Here is a 16,925-nt window from a genome sequence, read left to right as displayed (position 1 = left end):
TGTATAAACTGTATAAATCCCCAGGTGGTATAAACTGTATAAATCCCCAGGTTGTATAAACTGTATAAATCCCCAGGTGGTATAAACTGTATAAATCCCCAGGTTGTTTAAACTGTATAAATCCCCAGGTTGTTTAAACTGTATAAATCCCCAGGTTGTATAAACTGTATAAATCCCCAGGTGGTATAAACTGTATAAATCCCCAGGTTGTATAAACTGTATAAATCCCCAGGTGGTATAAACTGTATAAATCCCCAGGTTGTTTAAACTGTATAAAGCCCCAGGTTTTCTAACCTGTATAAATCCTATCAGGTTGTATAAACTGTATACATCCCCAGGTTGTTTAAACTGTATAAATCCCCAGGTTGTTTAAACTGTATAAATCCCCAGGTTTTGTAAACTATATAAATCCCCAGGTTGTATAAACGGTATAAATCCCCAGGTTGTATAAACTGTTTACATCCCCAGGTTGTATAAACTGTATAAATCCCCAGGTGGTATAAATCCCCAGGTGGTATTAACTGTATAAATCCCCAGGTTATATAAACTGTATAAATCCCCAGGTTGTATAAACTGTATAAATCCCCAGGTTATATAAACTGTATAAATCCCCAGGTTGTATTAACTGTATAAATCCCCAGGTTGTATAAATCCTATCAGGTTATATAAACTGTATAAATCCCCAGGTTATATAAACTGTATAAATCCCCAGGTTGTATAAACTGTATAAATCCCCAGGTTATATAAATCCTATCAGGTTATATAAACTGTATAAATCCCCAGGTTATATAAACTGTATACATCCCCAGGTTGCATAAACTGTATAAATCCCCAGGTTGTATAAACTGTATAAATCCCCAGGTTGTATAAACTGTATAAATCCCCAGGTTATATAAATCATATCAGGTTATATAAACTGTATGAATCCCCAGGTTGTATAAACTGTATAAATCCCCAGGTTGGATAAACTGTATAAATCCCCAGGTTGTATAAATCCTATCAGGTTGTATAAACTGTATAAATCCCCAGGTTGTATTAACTGTATAAATCCTATCAGGTTGTATAAACTGTATAAATCCCCAGGTTGTATGAACTGTATAAATCCCCAGGTTGTATAAACTGTATAAATCCCCAGGTTGTATAAACTGTATAAATCCCCAGGTTGTATTAACTGTATAAATCCTATCAGGTTGTATAAACTGAATAAATCCCCAGGTTGTATAAACTGTATAAATCCCCAGGTTGTATAAACTGTATAAATCCCCAGGTTGTATAAACTGTATAAATCCCCAGGTTGTTTAAACTGTATAAATCCCCAGGTTGTATAAACTGTATAAATCCCCAGGTTGTATTAACTGTATAAATCCTATCAGGTTGTATAAACTGAATAAATCCCCAGGTTGTATAAACTGTATAAATCCCCAGGTGGTATAAACTGTATAAATCCCCAGGTTGTATAAACTGTATAAATCCCCAGGTTGTATAAACTGTATAAATCCCCAGGTGGTATAAACTGTATAAATCTCCAGGTTGTATGAACTGTATAAATCCCCAGGTTGTATAAACTGTATAAATCCCCAGGTTGTATAAACTGTATAAATCCCCAGGTTGTATTAACTGTATAAATCCCCAGGTTGTATAAACTGTATAAATCCCCAGGTTGTATTAACTGTATAAATCCTATCAGGTTGTATAAACTGAATAAATCACCAGGTTGTATAAACTGTATAAATCCCCAGGTTGTATAAACTGTATAAATCCCCAGGTTGTTTAAACTGTATAAATCCCCAGGTTGTATAAACTGTATAAATCCCCAGGTGGTATAAACTGTATAAATCCCCAGGTTGTATAAACTGTATAAATCCCCAGGTGGTATAAACTGTATAAATCCTATCTGGTTGTATAAACTGAATAAATCCCCAGGTTGTATAAACTGTATAAATCCCCAGGTGGTATAAACTGTATAAATCCCCAGGTTGTATAAACTGTATAAATCCCCAGGTTGTATAAACTGTATAAATCCCCAGGTGGTATAAACTGTATAAATCTCCAGGTTGTATAAACTGTATAAATCCCTAGGTTGTATTAACTGTATAAATCCCCAGGTTGTATAAACTGTATAAATCCCCAGGTTGTATTAACTGTATAAATCCTATCAGGTTGTATAAACTGAATAAATCACCAGGTTGTATAAACTGTATAAATCCCCAGGTTGTATAAACTGTATAAATCCCCAGGTTGTTTAAACTGTATAAATCCCCAGGTTGTATAAACTGTATAAATCCCCAGGTGGTATAAACTGTATAAATCCCCAGGTTGTATAAACTGTATAAATCCCCAGGTGGTATAAACTGTATAAATCCCCAGGTTGTTTAAACTGTATAAATCCCCAGGTTGTTTAAACTGTATAAATCCCCAGGTTGTATAAACTGTATAAATCCCCAGGTTGTTTAAACTGTATAAATCCCCAGGTTTTCTAAACTATATAAATCCCCAGGTTGTATAAACGGTATAAATCCCCAGGTTGTATAAACTGTTTACATCCCCAGGTTGTATAAACTGTATAAATCCCCAGGTGGTATAAATCCCCAGGTGGTATTAACTGTATAAATCCCCAGGTTATATAAACTGTATAAATCCCCAGGTTGTATAAACTGTATAAATCCCCAGGTTATATAAACTGTATAAATCCCCAGGTTATATAAACTGTATAAATCCCCAGGTTGTATAAATCCCCAGGTGGTATAAACTGTATAAATCCCCAGGTTGTATAAACTGTATAAATCCCCAGGTTATATAAACTGTATGAATCCCCAGGTTATATAAACTGTATAAATCCCCAGGTTGTATGAATCCCCAGGTTGTATAGACTGTATAAATCCCCAGGTGGTATAAACTGTATAAATCCCCAGGTTGTATAAACTGCATAAATCCCCAGGTTGTATTAACTGTATAAATCCCGAGGTTGTATAAACTGTATAAATCCCCAGGTTGTATAAACTGTATAAATCCCCAGGTTGTATAAACTGTATAAATCCCCAGGTGGTATTAACTGTATAAATCCCCAGGTTGTATAAACTGTATAAATCCCCAGGTTGTATAAACTGTATAAATCCCCAGGTTGTATAAACTGTATAAATCCCCAGGTTGTATAAACTGTATAAATCCCCAGGTTGTATAAACTGTATAAATCCCCAGGTTGTATAAACTGTATAAATCCCCAGGTTGTATAAACTGTATAAATCCCCAGGTTGTATAAACGGTATAAATCCCCAGGTTATATAAACTGTATAAATCCCCAGGTTGTATGAATCCCCAGGTTGTATAAACTGTATAAATCCCCAGGTGGTATAAACTGTATAAATCCCCAGGTTGTATAAACTGTATAAATCCCCAGGTTGTATTAACTGTATAAATCCCGAGGTTGTATAAACTGTATAAATCCCCAGGTTGTATAAACTGTATAAATCCCCAGGTTGTATAAACTGTATAAATCCCCAGGTGGTATTAACTGTATAAATCCCCAGGTTGTATAAACTGTATAAATCCCCAGGTTGTATAAACTGTATAAATCCCCAGGTTGTATAAACTGTATAAATCCCCAGGTTGTATAAACTGTATAAATCCCCAGGTTGTATTAACTGTATAAATCCCCAGGTTCTATTAACTGTATAAATCCCCAGGTTGTATAAACTGTATAAATCCCCAGGTTGTATAAACTGTATAAATCTACGTCAACTATAATGAGGGATGGAGAGAGGCAGAGAGAGACTAACAGAGAAGCCAGTCTCCAGGTCTTTCCTCTCTCCATGTTAACAGAGAAGCCAGTCTCCAGGTCTTTCCTCTCTCCATGTTAACAGAGAAGCCAGTCTCCAGGTCTTTACTCTCTCCATGTTAACAGAGAAGCCAGTCTCCAGGTCTTTACTCTCTCCATGTTAACAGAGAAGCTAGTCTCCAGGTCTTTCCTCTCTCCATGTTAACAGAGAAGCCAGTCTCCAGGTCTTTCCTCTCTCCATGTTAACAGAGAAGCCAGTCTCCAGGTCTTTCCTCTCTCACCTCTCCATGTTAACAGAGAAGCCAGTCTCCAGGTCTTTCCTCTCCCACCTCTCCATGTTAACAGAGAAGCCAGTCTCCAGGTCTTTCCTCTCTCCATGTTAACAGAGAAGCCAGTCTCCAGGTCTTTACTCTCTCCATGTTAACAGAGAAGCCAGTCTCCAGGTCTTTCCTCTCTCCATGTTAACAGAGAAGCCAGTCTCCAGGTCTTTACTCTCTCCATGTTAACAGAGAAGCCAGTCTCCAGGTCTTTACTCTCTCCATGTTAACAGAGAAGCCAGTCTCCAGGTATTTCCTCTCTCACCTCTCCATGTTAACAGAGAAGCCAGTCTCCAGGTCTTTCCTCTCTCACCTCTCCATGTTAACAGAGAAGCCAGTCTCCAGGTCTTTCCTCTCTCACCTCTCCATGTTAACAGAGAAGCCAGTCTCCAGGTCTTTACTCTCTCACCTCTCCATGTTAACAGAGAAGCCAGTCTCCAGGTCTTTCCTCTCTCACCTCTCCATGTTAACAGAGAAGCCAGTCTCCAGGTCTTTCCTCTCTCCATGTTAACAGAGAAGCCAGTCTCCAGGTCTTTCCTCTCTCCATGTTAACAGAGAAGCCAGTCTCCAGGTCTTTCCTCTCTCCATGTTAACAGAGAAGCCAGTCTCCAGGTCTTTACTCTCTCCATGTTAACAGAGAAGCCAGTCTCCAGGTCTTTACTCTCTCCATGTTAACAGAGAAGCCAGTCTCCAGGTCTTTACTCTCTCACCTCTCCATGTTAACAGAGAAGCCAGTCTCCAGGTCTTTACTCTCTCCATGTTAACAGAGAAGCCAGTCTCCAGGTCTTTCCTCTCTCCATGTTAACAGAGAAGCCAGTCTCCAGGTCTTTCCTCTCTCACCTCTCCATGTTAACAGAGAAGCCAGTCTCCAGGTCTTTCCTCTCTCACCTCTCCATGTTAACAGAGAAGCCAGTCTCCAGGTCTTTCCTCTCTCTGTTATAAAACTGAACTGATCATTATTCATCAGGGGTCTCCACTTCATTCTGTCACTGAGCAGAGGGCTGACACACACACACACACACACACACACACACACACACACACACACACACACACACACACACACACACACACACACACACACACACACACATTTTGGCTCGGTTCTCAGTCAGTCAGAGAGTCCAGTGTTTAGCGAGAATGGAGAATGAATGACACACAAAAGCAGAAAGACATTCATGAATGAATCTGGCTTGAACACCTGCGTCCTCTATCTGTATAACACGAGGACGTAACCTGGGTGTCGTTATAACACGAGGACATAGCCTGGGTGTCGCTATAACACGAGGACATAGCCTGGGTGTCGTTATAACACGAGGACATAGCCTGGGTGTCGTTATAACACGAGGTCATAGCCTGGGTGTCGTTATAAAACGAGGACATAGCCTGGGTGACAAGCGGAATACTGAGGGACCTGTTTTCAGGACACAGATTAAACCTACTTCAATATACATCCTCCATTGAAAATGCTTCTTAGTCCAAAATGATGCGAAAATCCCCCCCCCCCCCCCCCCCTGAACACTGTAGGACAGGCTGACTGTACAGGACTGAACACTGTAGGACAGGCTGACTGTAGAGGACTGAACACTGTAGGACAGGCTGACTGAACACTGTAGGACAGGCTGACTGTACAGGACTGAACACTGTAGGACAGGCTGACTGTAGAGGACTGAACACTGTAGGACAGGCTGACTGTAAAGGACTGAACACTGTAGGACAGGCTGACTGTAGAGGACTGAACACTGTAGGACAGGCTGACTGTAGAGGACTGAACACTGTAGGACAGGCTGACTGTACAGGACTGAACACTGTAGGACAGGCTGACTGTAGAGGACTGAACACTGTAGGACAGGCTGTCTGTAGAGGACTGAACACTGTAGGACAGGCTGACTGTAAAGGACTGAACACTGTAGGACAGGCTGACTGTACAGGACTGGACACTGTAGGACAGGCTGACTGTACAGGACTGGACACTGTAGGACAGGCTGACTGTATAGGACTGAACACTGTAGGACAGGCTGACTGTAAAGGACAGGCTGACTGTATAGGACTGAACACTGTAGGACAGGCTGACTGAACACTGTAGGACATGCTGTCTGTAGAGGACTGAACACTGTAGGACAGGCTGACTGTAGAGGACTGAACACTGTAGGACAGGCTGACTGTACAGGACTGGACACTGTAGGACAGGCTGACTGTATAGGACTGAACACTGTAGGACAGGCTGACTGTAAAGGACAGGCTGACTGTATAGGACTGAACACTGTAGGACAGGCTGACTGTAGAGGACTGAACACTGTAGGACAGGCTGACTGTACAGGACTGAACACTGTAGGACAGGCTGACTGTATAGGACTGAACACTGTAGGACAGGCTGACTGTATAGGACTGAACACTGTGGACTTCAGCACCAGAGACTGTCTGTCCTGTGGACTTCAGCACCAGAGACTGTCTGTCCTGTGGACTTCAGCACCAGAGACTGTCTGTCCTGTGGACTTCAGCACTAGAGACTGTCTGTCCTGTGGACTTCAGCACCAGAGACTGTCTGTCCTGTGGACTTCAGCACCAGAGACTGTCTGTCCTGTGGACTTCAGCACCAGAGACTGTCTGTCCTGTGGACTTCAGCACCAGAGACGGTCTGTCCTGTGGACTTCAGCACCAGAGACGGTCTGTCCTGTGGACTTCAGCACCAGAGACTGTCTGTCCTGTGGACTTCAGCACCAGAGACTGTCTGTCCTGTGGACTTCAGCACCAGAGACTGTCTGTCCTGTGGACTTCAGCACCAGAGACGGTCTGTCCTGTGGACTTCAGCACCAGAGACGGTGTGTCCTGTGGACTTCAGCACCAGAGACTGTCTGTCCTGTGGACTTCAGCACCAGAGACGGTGTGTCCTGTGGACTTCAGCACCAGAGACGGTGTGTCCTGTGGACTTCAGCACCAGAGACTGTCTGTCCTGTGGACTTCAGCACCAGAGACTGTCTGTCCTGTGGACTTCAGCACCAGAGACTGTCTGTCCTGTGGACTTCAGCACCAGAGACTGTCTGTCCTGTGGACTTCAGCACCAGAGACTGTCTGTCCTGTGGACTTCAGCACCAGAGACTGTCTGTCCTGTGGACTTCAGCACCAGAGACTGTCTGTCCTGTGGACTTCAGCACCAGAGACTGTCTGTCCTGTGGACTTCAGCACCAGAGACTGTCTGTCCTGTGGACTTCAGCACCAGAGACTGTCTGTCCTGTGGACTTCAGCACCAGAGACTGTCTGTCCTGTGGACTTCAGTACCAGAGACTGTCTGTCCTGTGGACTTCAGCACCAGAGACGGTCTGTCCTGTGGACTTCAGCACCAGAGACGGTCTGTCCTGTGGACTTCAGCACCAGAGACTGTCTGTCCTGTGGACTTCAGCACCAGAGACTGTCTGTCCTGTGGACTTCAGCACCAGAGAGTGTATACTAGTCAAACAACATGACGTAACAGGAACTACAGTAGAGGAATCTTGTATCTGGCCTCTCAGAAATAGGTTAACTAGCTCAGGCTTTTCATACACCCTGCACTCTCCCTCTGTCCTGTTCTGCCTCGGTAGATCTGAATACACGTCGGGTGTATAGATGTTGCAGTACCTCCACAGGGGCCGTGCCAAAGATGATGTCATGGAACTATATTCAACTGTCACTTTTAGCGTTAGCGCTGTGCAGCCTAAAGGTCAGAGGTTAAATGATCATAACAATCAGGTAGTCAGTCAGTGTAATTCTGAGGGGGGGGGAACCATGTATACTGCTCTGTATCAGATAATTCTACAGGAGAATATCAGGCCAGCTGTCTTTGAGCTGAAGACGAAGCACAGCTGGTTTACACAGCAAGACAATGATCCAAAACACAATCAAGTCGACTGCTGTAACTCAGACTGGGCTTGTGCAAGAGTTGGAATGCAAAATGATGCAAATGAGGCCACACACACACACACCACAAACACACACACACACACACACACACACACACGGATGTTTCTGGGTTGAGGCTTGTCCTTCAAAACACACCCGTGGTGATGAGAAAAGCTGCTGTTAAAAGGTTAGTTCTCTCCAACTAGCTAAACGCCACGCCACAGGACCACACCACTCCACCCGAATCCCCTGTGTCGGTGATTAACACAACAACCACCTGTTAAGCACTTTGTGATAACTCCGGATGTAAGAAAAGGGCTTTATCAAATTAAATGTGATGGATTGGACCACAACAACAACCTGTAACTATAGGAACGGTCCTGGGGGAGACCACTGTAACTATAGGAACGGTCCTGGGAGAGGTCACTGTAACTATAGGAACGGTCCTGGGAGAGGTCACTGTAACTATAGGAACGGTCCTGGGAGAGGTCACTGTAACTATAGGAACGGTCCTGGGAGAGACCACTGTAACTATAGGAACGGTCCTGGGAAAGACCACTGTAACTATAGGAACGGTCCGGGGAGAGACCACTGTAACTATAGGAACGGTCCTGGGAGAGACCACTGTAACTATAGAAACGGTCCTGGGGGAGACCACTGTAACTATAGGAACGGTCCTGGGAGAGACCACTGCAACTATAGGAACGGTCCTGGGAGAGACCACTGTAACTATAGGAACGGTCCTGGGAGAGACCACTGTAACTATAGGAACGGTCCTGGGAGAGGTCACTGTAACTATAGGAACGGTCGTGGGAGAGATCACTGTAACTATAGGAACGGTCCTGGGAGAGGTCACTGTAACTATAGGAACGGTCCTGGGGGAGACCACTGTAACTATAGGAACGGTCCTGGGAGAGACCACTGTAACTATAGGAACGGTCCTGGGAGAGACCACTGTAACTATAGGAACGGTCCTGGGAGAGGTCACTGTAACTATAGGAACAGTCCTGGGAGAGGTCACTGTAACTATAGGAACGGTCCTGGGAGAGGTCACTGTAACTATAGGAACGGTCCTGGGAGAGGTCACTGTAACTATAGGAACGGTCCTGGGAGAGGTCACTGTAACTATAGGAACGGTCCTGGGAGAGGTCACTGTAACTATAGGAACGGTCCTGGGAGAGACCACTGTAACTATAGGAACGGTCCTGGGAGAGGTCACTGTAACTATAGGAACGGTCCTGGGAGAGACCACTGTAACTATAGGAACGGTCCTGGGAGAGGTCACTGTAACTATAGGAACGGTCCTGGGAGAGGTCACTGTAACTATAGGAACGGTCCTGGGAGAGGTCACTGTAACTATAGGAACGGTCCTGGGAGAGGTCACTGTAACTATAGGAACGGTCCTGGGAGAGGTCACTGTAACTATAGGAACGGTCCTGGGAAAGACCACTGTAACTATAGGAACGGTCCGGGGAGAGACCACTGTAACTATAGGAACGGTCCTGGGAAAGACCACTGTAACTATAGGAACGGTCCGGGGAGAGACCACTGTAACTATATTAACGGTCCTGGGAGAGACCACTGTAACTATAGAAACGGTCCTGGGGGAGACCACTGTAACTATAGGAACGGTCCTGGGAGAGACCACTGCAACTATAGGAACGGTCCTGGGAGAGACCACTGTAACTATAGGAACGGTCCTGGGAGAGACCACTGTAACTATAGGAACGGTCCTGGGAGAGGTCACTGTAACTATAGGAACGGTCCTGGGGGAGGTCACTGTAACTATAGGAACGGTCCTGGGAGAGACCACTGTAACTATAGGAACGGTCCTGGGAGAGGTCACTGTAACTATAGGAACGGTCCTGGGGGAGACCACTGTAACTATAGGAACGGTCCTGGGAGAGACCACTGTAACTATAGGAACGGTCCTGGGAGAGGTCACTGTAACTATAGGAACAGTCCTGGGAGAGGTCACTGTAACTATAGGAACGGTCCTGGGAGAGACCACTGTAACTATAGGAACGGTCCTGGGAGAGACCACTGTAACTATAGGAACGGTCCTGGGAGAGGTCACTGTAACTATAGGAACAGTCCTGGGAGAGGTCACTGTAACTATAGGAACGGTCCTGGGAGAGGTCACTGTAACTATAGGAACGGTCCTGGGAGAGGTCACTGTAACTATAGGAACGGTCCTGGGAGAGGTCACTGTAACTATAGGAACGGTCCTGGGAGAGGTCACTGTAACTATAGGAACGGTCCTGGGAGAGACCACTGTAACTATAGGAACGGTCCTGGGAGAGTTCACTGACACAGTAAGTCTAGTGTTGTGTAATCACTGCTACAGTGGGGTGGGGGTTATTATTATGGAACACTGCAGATAGAAATACTGAACAGAGAGGTTTGACAACACACAGAGAGAGAGAGTAAGATATTTCATTGAAACTGAAGCCTGTTTACGGTATACCTCCCTTCCCCATAAAGACAGAGCTCTCAGAGTGGTGTCTACGGTGTTGTGATCATTGTCCCCCCCCCCCCCCCCATAAAGACAGAGCTCTCAGAGTGGTGTCTACGGTGTTGTGATCATTGTCCCCCCCCCCCTCCCATAAAGACAAAGCTCTCAGAGTGGTGTCTACGGTGTTGTGATCATTGTCCCCCCCCCCCTCCCATAAAGACAAAGCTCTCAGAGTGGTGTCTACGGTGTTGTGATCATTGTCCCCCCCCCCATAAAGACAGAGCTCTCAGAGTGGTGTCTCCGGTGTTGTGATCATTGTCCCCCCCCCCATAAAGACAGAGCTCTCAGAGTGTGGTGTCTACAGTGTTGTGATCATTGTCCCCCCCTCCCCCATAAAGACAGAGCTCTCAGAGTGGTGTCTACGGTGTTGTGATCATTGCCCCCCCCCCCCCCCCCCATAAAGACAGAGCTCTCAGAGTGGTGTCTTCGGTGTTGTGATCATTGTCCCCCCCCCCCCCCCCCCCATAAAGACAGAGCTCTCAGAGTGGTGTCTACGGTGTTGTGATCATTGTCCCCCCCCCCCATAAAGACAGAGCTCTCAGAGTGGTGTCTACGGTGTTGTGATCATTGTCCGTCCCCCCCCCCCATAAAGACAGAGCTCTCAGAGTGGTGTCTACGGTGTTGTGATCATTGTCCCCCCCCCCCCCCATAAAGACAGAGCTCTCAGAGTGGTGTCTACGGTGTTGTGATCATTGTCCCCCCCCCCCCCCCATAAAGACAGAGCTCTCAGAGTGGTGTCTCCGGTGTTGTGATCATTGTCTCCCCCCCCCCATAAAGACAGAGCTCTCAGAGTGGTGTCTACGGTGTTGTGATCATTGTCCCCCCCCCCCCCCCCATAAAGACAGAGCTCTCAGAGTGGTGTCTACGGTGTTGTGATCATTGTCCCCCCCCCCCCCCCCATAAAGACAGAGCTCTCAGAGTGGTGTCTACGGTGTTGTGATCATTGTCCCCCCCCCCCCCCATAAAGACAGAGCTCTCAGAGTGGTGTCTACGGTGCTGTGATCATTGTCCCCCCCTCCCCCATAAAGACAGAGCTCTCAGAGTGGTGTCTACGGTGTTGTGATCATTGTCCCCCCCCCCCCCCCCCCCATAAAGACAGAGCTCTCAGAGTGGTGTCTCCAGTGTTGTGATCATTGTGTAACATTGACGTTACATGACTCTCTGTTAAAAGGTGCTAGATCAACAGCACTGCAGGTTCAACTCAGTTCCTCCAGACCAACCCTGGGAAGTTCAGTCTACTCTATTCCTTCCCACACAGTCTGTCCCCATCTGTCTCTCTAAGGACTTGGAGAGCGCTGGTTCATTTGTAAGAGATATGGTGTGCATTTCCAATGGCACCCAATTCCCTATATAGTGCACTACTTTTGACCAGGGCCTATGAGGCTAAAGTAGTGCACTAAAATAGGGAATATAGGCAAGGTGCCATTTGGGAACACATACCTGCTGTCAGAAGTTGAAGTGGTTTTGTACGGAAGCCTCCACGGAGCCAGTGATCCCACAACAACATCCCCACCCACATGGTCTAGGCTGTGACCTATAGTAACCTGACAGGTTCAAAAACATCAGAGTCCCTAATGACACCTGTCTAAAGCACAACTTGTCCAATTGACATCCTTACGATGCATTGTAACCACATCATGATGCATTACACAGAGATGCCATACAAGTAGTTCTTGTTATTCATTATACGGGACTATACCTGCAAGCTCAGGACTAAGAGATAATAGGTATCTGTAAAGCCGTAAAGTAAAAGTGTTACCGTCTTTTATTATGCAAATCAATCCTAGCTGCTTTTAGAACCAGAATAAACTGCCTGCCACTGGGCGCTATCAGAAGAGCACTGCGCTGTTGCACAACAACTGTGGCCTAGTGCATCACGAACCGGTTCCGACTGGATCAGTCTGGATCCCTTCCGCAGAGAACAGGCAAGAAGAATTGAGTCTGTCTGTCTGTCTGTCTGTCTGTCTGCAGCAGACTACTAAGAAGGCAGAATTAAAAAGCGACACAATGCGAAATGACCATCTAATCTCTAGGCTGCAAAGGACCGCAGCGCTACAGTGTAGTGACGTTATATAGACTAGTGGCCTATCTGGCGGCGCCGTTGACCTGTTCATTAGCTAGAATACCTACTACCTACTCTACTGTATTGTTTTGTATTGTATTGCTAACTAGAATAAAGGCGAACGCGCGCACGTCAAGACAGAAAGTGTCCAGAGTCATTGTTAACTAAGTGCAGATGTGTCTTGCAAAGACGACTGAAAAGCGTCTTTATGAGCCATATAACAGCTAGCGCGGTGGGTTCGATTTGTCACATGTCTGTGCGTCCTAGTGTGTGTATAGTTATTTGGTGGTTTGTGTGTGTGTGTGTGTGAGAGAGAGAGAGAGAGAGCGAGAGACACAGACAGATGACAGCGCATAGGGGAACTCACCGAGGCTTCACCCGGTACCGCTGGGAGCTTGGTGTCCGCTTGGGTCGTGCGGTAAGACTGGCTGGCTGAAACACTTTGTGTAAAAACGGTGGAGACGCGCACTGGAAGGATGAACAGAAAGACTGCCTTTAAATTATCAATCAGAATCTGTCCGTTTTGCTGGGAGGAGGCGGGTCCACGGGCAGGCTGACTGCGGCTCAGCCAATAGCAGAAGCCGAAGTAGTCAAAAGGAACTAATACTGGCCAATGAGCGACGTGACATCACAGTTCAGCGGAACTCCAGACGATTCATCGAAGCGAATCACGACATCTACGTTCACGAAGTATCAGTTTGACAGAACAGTGTCAATGTAGCGGACTGGCTAAACACGATCCACTCAATGATACAACTAGGAAACGTTATATTGGACTCATACACGGATTATGTCAGAGTCTCAGAGAGCATGCCGTATAACAACCTAGTTTAAATGAATGTGACCGAAATACCTTTGCTCCTAGTCAATCATTCATGACGCGTATCAACATTTTCCGAATAAGTGACTGGCTACAGTAGCCTATTGACAGCTTTTCAGATGACACCCTAGGCTTCACTCTCCCGATATCTACTGCAGCCCTCATCCCCCACACGTTCTGACAGTCACATTCTGTTAAAGGTCCCCAAAGCACACACATCCCTGGTCGCTCGTCTTTTCAGTTCACTGCAGCTAGCGACTGGAACGAGCTGCAACAAACACTCAAACTGAACAGTTTTTTTTATCTCAATCTCTTTATTCAAAGACTCAATCATGGACACTCTTACTGACAGTTGTGGCTGCTTTGTGTGATGTATTGTTGTCTCTACCTTCTTGCCCTTTGTGCTGTTGGCTGTGCACAATAATGTTTGTACCTTGTTTTGTGCTGCTACCATGTTGTTGTCTGTCATGTGTTGCTGCCATGCTATGTTGTCGTATTAGGTCTCTATGCAGTGTTGTGTTGTCTCTCTTGTCGTGATGCGTGTTTTGTGATATATTTAATTTCATTTAATTTCATTTATTTTTAATCCCAGCTCCCATCCCCTGCAGGAGGCATTTTGGTAGGCCGTCATTGTAAATAAGAATGTGTTCTTAACTGACTTGCCTTGTTAAATAAAGGTTAAATAAGTACAAATAAAATTCTGACTACATGGAACTCTATTCCACAGTACTACATAGAGTCATGACTACAAGGAACTCTATTCCACAGTACTACATAGAGTCATGACAACATGGAACTCTATTCCACAGTACTACATAGAGCCATGACTACATGGAACTCTATTCCACAGTACTACATAGAGCCATGACTACATGGAACTCTATTCCACAGTACTACATAGAGCCATGACTACATGGAACTCTATTCCACAGTACTACATAGAGCCTTGACTACATGGAACTCTATTCCACAGTACTACATAGAGCCGTGACTACATGGAACTCTATTCCACAGTACTACATAGAGCCGTGACTACATGGAACTCTATTCCACAGTACTACATAGAGCCGTGACTACATGGAACTCTATTCCACAGTACTACATAGAGCCATGACTACATGGAACTCTATTCCACAGTACTACATAGAGCCATGACTACATGGAACTCTATTCCACAGTACTACATAGAGCCATGACTACATGGAACTCTATTCCACAGTACTACATAGAGCCATGACTACATGGAACTCTATTCCACAGTAGTACATAGAGCCATGACTACATGGAACTCTATTCCACAGTACTACATAGAGTCGTGACTACATGGAACTCTATTCCACAGTACTACATAGAGCCATGACTACATGGAACTCTATTCCACAGTACTACATAGAGCCATGACTACATGGAACTCTATTCCACATCAAGTAACTGATGCAGCAGTAAAAACAGATTTAAAAAGCAGGTCAAATCAAATCAAAGTTTATTCGTCACGTGGTGTAGTAGACCTTACAGGGAAATGCTTACTTACAAAAGGCTCTAACCAAAAGGCTAGACCCCATGAAGAGTAGCTGCTGCCTTGGCAGGAACTAATGAGGATCCATAATAAACCCCAGGAAGAGTAGCTGCTGCCTTGGCAGGAACTAATGGGGATCCATAATAAACCCCAGGAAGAGTAGCTGCTGCCTTGGCAGGAACTAATGGGGATCCATAATAAACCCCAGGAAGAGTAGCTGCTGCCTTGGCAGGAACTAATGGGGATCCATAATAAACCCCAGGAAGAGTAGCTGCTGCCTTGACAGGAACTAATGAGGATCCATAATAAACCCCAGGAAGAGTAGCTGCTGCCTTGACAGGAACTAATGAGGATCCATAATAAACCCCAGGAAGAGTAGCTGCTGCCTTGGCAGGAACTAATGGGGATCCATAATAAACCCCAGGAAGAGTAGCTGCTGCCTTGACAGGAACTAATGACGATCCATAATAAACCCCAGGAAGAGTAGCTGCTGCCTTGGCAGGAACTACTGGGGATCCATAATAAACCCCAGGAAGAGTAGCTGCTGCCTTGGCAGGAACTAATGGGGATCCATAATAAACCCCAGTAAGAGTAGCTGCTGCCCTGGCAGGAACTAATGGGGATCCATAATAAACCCCAGGAGGAGTAGCTGCTGCCCTGGCAGGAACTAATGACGATCCATAATAAACCCCAGGAAGAGTAGCTGCTGCCTTGGCAGGAACTAATGGGGATCCATAATAAACCCCAGTAAGAGTAGCTGCTGCCCTGGCAGGAACTAATGGGGATCCATAATAAACCCCAGTAAGAGTAGCTGCTGCCCTGGCAGGAACTAATGGGGATCCATAATAAACCCCAGTAAGAGTAGCTGCTGCCCTGGCAGGAACTAATGGGGATCCATAATAAACCCCAGGAAGAGTAGCTGCTGCCCTGGCAGGAACTAATGGGGATCCATAATAAACCACAGGAAGAGTAGCTGCTGCCTTGGCAGGAACTAATGGGGATCCATAATAAACCCCAGGAAGAGTAGCTGCTGCCTTGGCAGGAACTAATGGGGATCCATAATAAACCCCAGGAAGAGTAGCTGCTGCCTTGGCAGGAACTAATGGGGATCCATAATAAACCCCAGGAAGAGTAGCTGCTGCCTTGACAGGAACTAATGGGGATCCATAATAAACCCCAGGAAGAGTAGCTGCTGCCTTGGCAGGAACTAATGGGGATCCATAATAAACCCCAGGAAGAGTAGCTGCTGCCTTGGCAGGAACTAATGGGGATCCATAATAAACCCCAGGAAGAGTAGCTGCTGCCTTGGCAGGAACTAATGGGGATCCATAATAAACCCCAGGAGGAGTAGCTGCTGCCCTGGCAGGAACTAATGACGATCCATAATAAACCCCAGGAAGAGTAGCTGCTGCCTTGGCAGGAACTAATGGGGATCCATAATAAACCCCAGTAAGAGTAGCTGCTGCCCTGGCAGGAACTAATGGGGATCCATAATAAACCCCAGGAGGAGTAGCTGCTGCCCTGGCAGGAACTAATGACGATCCATAATAAACCCCAGGAAGAGTAGCTGCTGCCTTGGCAGGAACTAATGGGGATCCATAATAAACCCCAGTAAGAGTAGCTGCTGCCCTGGCAGGAACTAATGGGGATCCATAATAAACCCCAGTAAGAGTAGCTGCTGCCCTGGCAGGAACTAATGGGGATCCATAATAAACCCCAGTAAGAGTAGCTGCTGCCCTGGCAGGAACTAATGGGGATCCATAATAAACCCCAGGAAGAGTAGCTGCTGCCCTGGCAGGAACTAATGGGTATCCATAATAAACCACAGGAAGAGTAGCTGCTGCCTTGGCAGGAACTAATGGGGATCCATAATAAACCCCAGGAAGAGTAGCTGCTGCCCTGGCAGGAACTAATGGGGATCCATAATAAACCACAGGAAGAGTAGCTGCTGCCTTGGCAGGAACTAATGGGGATCCATAATAAACCCCAGGAAGAGTAGCTGCTGCCCTGGCAGGAACTAATGGGGATCCATAATAAACCCCAG

At 45.9% G+C, this 16,925-nt stretch overlaps 1 protein-coding gene across 1 annotated transcript in view; it reads right to left on the bottom strand.

The window, feature by feature from the left end:
- The window catches only part of abat (4-aminobutyrate aminotransferase), a 76,853-nt gene extending 63,200 nt beyond the window's left edge, over positions 1-13,653 (bottom strand). Inside the window, exon 1 of the mRNA XM_090197877.1 lies at positions 12,913-13,653. The gene's annotated coding sequence lies outside the window, so the exon portion shown is untranslated. The remainder of the gene's footprint in view (positions 1-12,912) is intronic.
- Positions 13,654-16,925: the final 3,272 nt, after the last annotated feature.

The sequence above is a fragment of the Oncorhynchus mykiss genome, chromosome 13 (assembly GCF_057628025.1).
Source record: "Oncorhynchus mykiss isolate SJ-2025 chromosome 13, ASM5762802v1, whole genome shotgun sequence".
NCBI classification, from domain to species: Eukaryota; Metazoa; Chordata; class Actinopteri; order Salmoniformes; family Salmonidae; genus Oncorhynchus; species Oncorhynchus mykiss.
Note: the sequence above shows the minus strand (reverse complement) of the source record. Positions and strands in the feature narration are given on the sequence as shown.